Genomic DNA, 7,196 nt, shown 5'->3' with positions numbered 1-7,196 from the left:
GTTATATTCGATGGACACAGAAATAATATCTGTGGTGAGAAGAGTGTAGCTGTCGGTCTTTAGTGGAGTGTCCGATAGTTAATGAATGGTGGATCTCGTGACTAAAGAGTTTAGTCAGCTATTCACGTACCGTTGAAGCTTCAAGCTACAAAACCATAAGGTCCCCTTGGTAACTCAATGGATTCAAGTTGAGAATCAGTTTTTGGGTCAGTTTGAGGTGTTCAAATTGACAAGAGGTAGTTTGATTATATATGATATGATTAAAATGGTTCAATTATATATGATATAGTTGACTTGATGTATGAGATACATTAATTGGAGGAAAATGATATAAATATGATTTATATCAAATAAAGTAGAAAATGACTATAGTTTAAATGTTGCATATGATGTGATATTAAAAACTATAGGTTATAAATATAATATGATAAGTTAGTTATCATATTTATGTATAATTAAAACAATGATTAGATAATTGTTGGTGGTTTCTCCTTAATCGTGCGTGAAAGTGAGAGGTTTTATTCAGTTTTCATAATTTAAGGATAAAATGAAAAAAAAATCATTTTTGAAAAAGAATCGTGGAATCACATCTTTTGAGTACACTGCCTATCGCTTAGCTCACGAGAGATTCCATGACAGCTTCAAGTGTTTGTCTAAACGATCGTGTAGCTTTTTACTAAGCGATCGCATGGCAAGCGAGCTTCATTAAACGATCACACCTGATTTCCTAAATGATCGTGTACCTTTACTAAACGATCATGTACCTTTACTAAACGATCAAGCACAAGTCTATACGATAGACACAATACTCTCCCACTTGCTTGGTCGTTGAGTGCGATCGTTGTTTTCTCTTTCCCTCTACCAAATCCAACAGAGCCCACACCTCCTGGATTCTCACTTCGAGAATATCAATGTCACTGAATGGTGGTGTTCGAGAGGCTGCTTGTTCGTGGAGAAGACTGTTCGTGTGCTAAGCGACAGCGAGAGATTTGAGTAGATGATTGCAGCGATAACGAGAGGCTGTTGGTCCCAGTTCTTCATGAGAGCGAGAGAAAAACATAAAAAGAGTTCTTCAAAGGTAAGTCTCTCGTTTCTTTGTATTTAATTTATGAAAGCATGTTGTAATTTGTTCTGAAATGCATAACTAGTTTGTATGTTTGTGAATGCTTGTAATTTTGTCACAAAAAATTTGGAGCGATCTTGCTTCCGCTCATAGGTTCTTTTTTATAAGATTTCCTTCAAGGTCAGCCCTTTTATTTTTATGAGTGAGAGTGGCTGAGTTGCCGACTCAATAAGCCTACCATTTTGGAGACTTGATTAAATGGAAAGTTGGGAACATAACTTCATAAGATGGAATTCACTTATTTTCGTATATGGTAAGTAGATGAGTAGTTTCCTTAACTATTGATTTTGGGACTTGAACAAGGGACTCCACCATCTCATTGGCCCGAGAGGGACTTTGTTTATGGTTGGACCATAAACAAATTGTTCATTAGAGGAATCAGTGGACTTAAGGAATATAGGTAATTACAGGGGTAAAACAGACATTTGACCCAATTGTAATTATGAACAACTCGTGAAGGATTGACTTGCTTATACTGATTATATCCATAGACACAACTTGTCCTACAGTACATAAGAATTCAACTACGGGCCTTTAGTGGTTTGCCTTTTAGTTAATAAATGAAGGTTAATTTAATTAAAGAGTTTAATTAATTTATAATCTATAAGTCCACGAGGTCCCTTGCTAGCTCACGATGAACCAACAAGGATCAAATATGTTGATTTTTTTTTTTTTTGAAATGTTCAAATTTATGAGGAAAAATATTAATTGTATTTGATACAATTGAATACATATTTTATTATAAAGTTTATTTGGATGAGATTCAAATTATAACTTTGTAATATGGAATTATTTAGGAAATTTTTCACATGTAGAAAAAAAAAGTCAAACTATTTACAAAAATAGGAAAAAAAAACACTGATAAACACTGATAGACTTTTATCAACGTCTATCAGTGATAGAAACGGATAGAAGTCTATCATTGATAGAGGTATATAGAATTTCCTATCATTGATAGAGACTGATTGAAGTCTATCAATGTCTATCAAAACTGATATGAATCTAAAATATTAAATTTTGCTATTTTGTGTAAATAGTCTCCTTTATTTTCTATTTTTGAAAATCCTCAAATTTTTTATTTGAATGAGATCCATATAAATAAATAAATTATTTAATTTGAATAAGATTTGAATTAGATAGACAATGATTTATTTGAATAGGATTCAATTAGTTAATTAATTAATTTGAATATGATCAAATAGTTAATTAACTAATTTGAATGGGATTCAAATTAAAGAGAATCTATAGAAGATAAATATTTCAATATGATTTAAATATTTTAAATCTTTTAATATGAGATATTAAATGGGAAGATATTTTTTTTGTTAGATATTATTGAGCATTTAATTTAAAATACCTGCAAAGTGATTCTCCTAATAGAATTAGGAGTGACCTTGCAGAGATCTATAAATTAGACCCTAAGGGGCCTCTTGAAACTCACTCTCTACACTCCAGATCATAATTTGATTCTCCTAATAGAATTAGGAGTGACCTTGCAGAGATCTATAAATACGACCCTAGGGGGCCTCTTGAAACTCACTCTCTACACTCTAGATCATAATCTCTACAATCATTTTGCAGAGATTTCTACGGGTGTTCATGGGTTGGGTTGAAAGACTTTTTAGACCTAATCTGGGTTATAAATTTCTTCAACCCAAATAACCATTATTAAAAAAATGAACCCAACCCAACCCAACCATAAAATATTTGGATTGGGTTGGTTCGGGTTAATCGGGTCATTTGTTTAAAATTTTGTTCTAAAAAGAAGTACAACGTGAATATGTAAAAATCTTATTTAATTATTTTCATATATTGAATTAAGATTAACAATTCAATTTCAATTTAAATAGTGATTTTTTTTTCCTAAAGTGCAAAGAAACTGAGTTGTTGAAGAATAAATTATTCAAAAAATATTAGAATTAAATAAAATTAAAATCAATATATGTATAAATAATTGTGTTATAAGTAATAAAAAAACATATTTTAAAGGTAATAATAAATTTGGGTTGGTTTGGCTTATATTAGGTGAACTCCTGAACCAACCCAACCCATAAAATTTTCATTTATTTGAACCAAACCCAACCCAAACCGCGTAGGTTGGGTTGAGTTGATCGGTTTTTTTGGGTCATCGGGTTTTTTGAACACCCCTAGAGATTTCTCTCCCAAGAAAATTCTCCCAATTTTTAGAGAAGGGTTCTCTTAAAATTCTTTTTCTCAACTCCCTCTCATCTTTTAAGAGTGGTTCCCATAAGTCGAATCCTTGTCGGAGTCATAGCGAGGAAGATCTCATGGAATAGGAAGATATCAAGGAGAAGACTCCCGGTTCAAGAGAATATTTGTTGTTGTTGTTGTTGATCGGTAAAGGTACGACGCTTAAATTTTTTTTCTAGTTTTTTCTAGTTTTTTGTATTTTTAATTCTTTCAAGAAATCAAAGAATTTGATCACTCGCTTTTGCCGGCATTCAATTCTCTTCACTAGGTATATGAAGAGATATTATAAATCAAAGATGAAACTTGGTTGATCTACTTAAGAAAAAAGTACCTGATAGGTTTTAAATGAATTTCCAACGGAAAGTTGGCAATTTAAAGTAAATTCCTCTAATACGTGGATTTACTCAAAATTGTTAAGTGATGATTGTGTGATTCATTGTTGGTGATGTGCACATTTTCAAAACAAATATACATGTAATTTATAATACGAAGTTACTCTTATCACCACATTTGAAAATGAAAAGACCTAGATGAAACTGATGTGATACTTTGGTGCTAAAATAAGAAAATAAAAAATGGATTCCCTTTCATGTCCATCACACTACATTGAAAAAATGTTAAGGAGATTAGACTACTTTAATGATGCTCCAATAAGGACACCTTATGATACTAGTATGAGTCTAAAAAGGGATATAATTTTCTCAATATGGATTTGCAAAAGAATTATAGGAAGTGTTATGTTTTTCATGAAGTATATTAGACTTGATATTGCATATGTTATGAGTAGCTTGAGTAGATATACACATAATTTTGATAAATATTTGCTCTTCGTCATCTATTAATATATGTGAAGGTTATAATGGATTTTAGTTCACATTTTAATAAGTTTCATGCAGTGTTAGAAGGGTATTGTAATACAAACTGGGTAACTTACTAGGGTGGATGAGTTACGATAGAACCTACAAGGTGCTATTCCGCTTGGCTTAACTTGGGATTATTGTGTTATTTAATGTATTTAATTAGTGATTTTATAGGTATCAAGCAATGAAGAAGGTAGAATTCACCCATAGGAAAGAAACAAGACTAAAATGAGTTAATTCGGGACCCTAATGAAGAATCGAGGTCAAATGAAAGCCAAAGGGACAAAATTACCCATAGGGCATAGCGTCGCGATTACCTATGGTGATGCGGCATGGCGTGTTTATAGAACACATGAAATTGGCATTGCACTGCAACGCTGTGCTGCTCTCGCACGATTATAAAAATTGCCATTCAGTAAGTAGGGCATAATTTTTTATTTGAGTGGCCATTATAGGCGAATGACAATTTGCGTTTGTTGTTTTTTTCATCCTCTATTCATCTACAATATTGGAATTTAGAGTTTCTTTAATCTTCTTTTGGTAGTCAAGTAAAATAGTGATGGGTTTTGGAGATATCGCCTCAATAGATTGCTAAGGTTAGTTTTCTAGCTTAAAAGTAGGAAAATCCCCATGTTTTGATTGTGAGGAATTAGTTTATAATTTGATTTCTTATTGAATGTTTTTGTTCTTGAATGTATTTAAATTTCTATGCTTAGAATATATGATTTGATTGATCACCCACAATCTATTCTTTGCTAGACTAAAGATTAGCACATAATATGTGACATATAATTGTGCGTTAATTGCTAAGTAGCAAAGGTTGTTGATTGGTTGTTTAGAATAGCCTATTTACAATATTGTATGAGTGGCTCAATTTAAGAACAAAATCAATCAATAACTTAGATTATCTGGGGTATATCTAGGATATTTATAGTATTAGTTAATCCCCCTAGACTTAATACAAATGTTTGATTCTTATGGACACTCGAACTCAATCAATCGAGCATCTAGTTTAATTAAGTAATTAATTACAGCATCAGGGTGCTTGTCTTGCCTATCGATGTAAGCAAGCTAAAGACATTCATTCATGATAAATAATTTCTAGAAATCGTATGGTCAAACAAACTATTTGGTGGATCCTAATTCCTAAGCTAGGCCTCTTTTATTTTTCTTCAACTTTATTTTCTCCACTTTACTTTCGTCCCTTTAATTCTCAACCACATCAAAATCCCTGTTTACCACTTTAGTAGACATTCTAACTTGTTCGAAATTATATTCGTGTTTTCTAGCGAATCGACTCGGTCTTGCCACTTGTACTACTCAGTAATATAGATAGTTTGGATCAATAATGATAAATTTTTATATGGTCTAAGAGATGATTACGATAGCCTCACTTTGGTACGACAACTTGGCATCGTTGCCGAGGTGTCAAATTAAAGAAAAAACAATTGACTCCCAACAACAACGCCAATCAAATAATATTTATAAATCTTTGAAACAAACTAAAACTTGCAATAAAAGTTGGTCGGGTTGAACCACAGGGGAGTGCTCGTGTTTTTCTTTAATTATGAGTCAAATTTATTTGGGTAACCTATAAGAGTTTTGTTGGTTTTGTGATTGCAATAATATTAAATAGCAAGAATAGTAAATAACAATAATGTAATCAATAGAAATATAAAACGAGAATTTAATCGATTTAAGACGTAACCTAGGGAATCAGATTCCAACCATTCGTCTGGTTGATCATAGAACATGAAGGATAAATTTGCTTGTAGTTCATATGCTTAACTCACTTGCCTAAATAGCCTAAGCAAATTGCCTATTCAATTAATTAACTAGTTAATTAAACTAGATGTTTAATTGACCGAGTACAATTGTGTTCTTAAGAATTAAATATCCACATTAAGTCTAGAGGAGTTAGCAAAGCGATTGATAACTCGAAGGGTGCTATCTATGAAGCACAGACATAGATACGGCTACACAATACGGATACGATTGGATACAACGATTTGTAAGATACAGATACGTCTAAGGATACTGAAATATAATACAAAAAAAAAAAAAAAAAAAAAGCAACATCTAATATGTTGAAATATAATAGTTAATAAAATGCAATAGAAAAGTGACTCATATTGCAAAGAATAAAAAGAAGAAGATTAGAGGGAGAAGTATGAAGATAAACGAAGAACTTATTGTTGAAGATATCCAAATGGTTTATATTTTAATGGACTTTGTGAGGACTCAAATGTGAAGATGGAGATTAGATGATTCTAGTCTAGAGTTTGGTTCGTTATTTATTTTTTTTTTTCTAGTTTTGGACTTGAGGAGTGAACTTTTTAAATAGGTTGCCTAATTTTAGATTGAGAAAGATTAGATACTTTTTAAATAGGTTGCCTAATTTTAGATTGAGAAAGATTAGATGAGTTACTTGTCTTTTTTCTTTTAAACAAATATGCATAGAAATAGATAGATCAAATCGCGTGTCAGATACGTATCTAGAAAGTATGTGAAAGTATAGATACGTCAAATCGCGTGTCAGATACGTATCTGGAAGTATCAAAATCCAATACGTGTCTGATACTGATTCTTTGCCTCACATGAAGTATCTGTGTTTCATAGAGTGTTATCTTATTCGACTTAATTCGAGCTTGTTCTATAATTTTACATGTATATTCATTGAATTTGTAGGTATCGAGCATTTAAAGGATAGAATTAAGTTTTGGAATAGAAACCAAGTCGAAGTATCAACCAAGGAAAAGAAATGAAAAAAATACAAAATTTTCCCTAAAGCAGCACCACACAGCGTCGCAACGTTGTGCACCGTGTAACGGTCATGCTTGTCCAGGGCCTGTTGCCCATGGCCGCATGCCCAATCCAACCGCTTTCTAGCTTACTTTCACATCCTGTATTGTATTAGTGTAGTTAGCTTGCTTTCTTTACATTTTCATTGTAAGTGACCACTCGCCCTTTTGCATATGCAAGGGCGCCAGTTGGCTTTTTGT

The sequence above is a fragment of the Benincasa hispida genome, chromosome 5 (assembly GCF_009727055.1).
Source record: "Benincasa hispida cultivar B227 chromosome 5, ASM972705v1, whole genome shotgun sequence".
In the NCBI taxonomy this organism is placed as follows: Eukaryota; Viridiplantae; Streptophyta; class Magnoliopsida; order Cucurbitales; family Cucurbitaceae; genus Benincasa; species Benincasa hispida.
The sequence above is the reverse complement of the archived record's forward strand: the minus strand, read 5'-3'. Positions refer to the sequence as shown.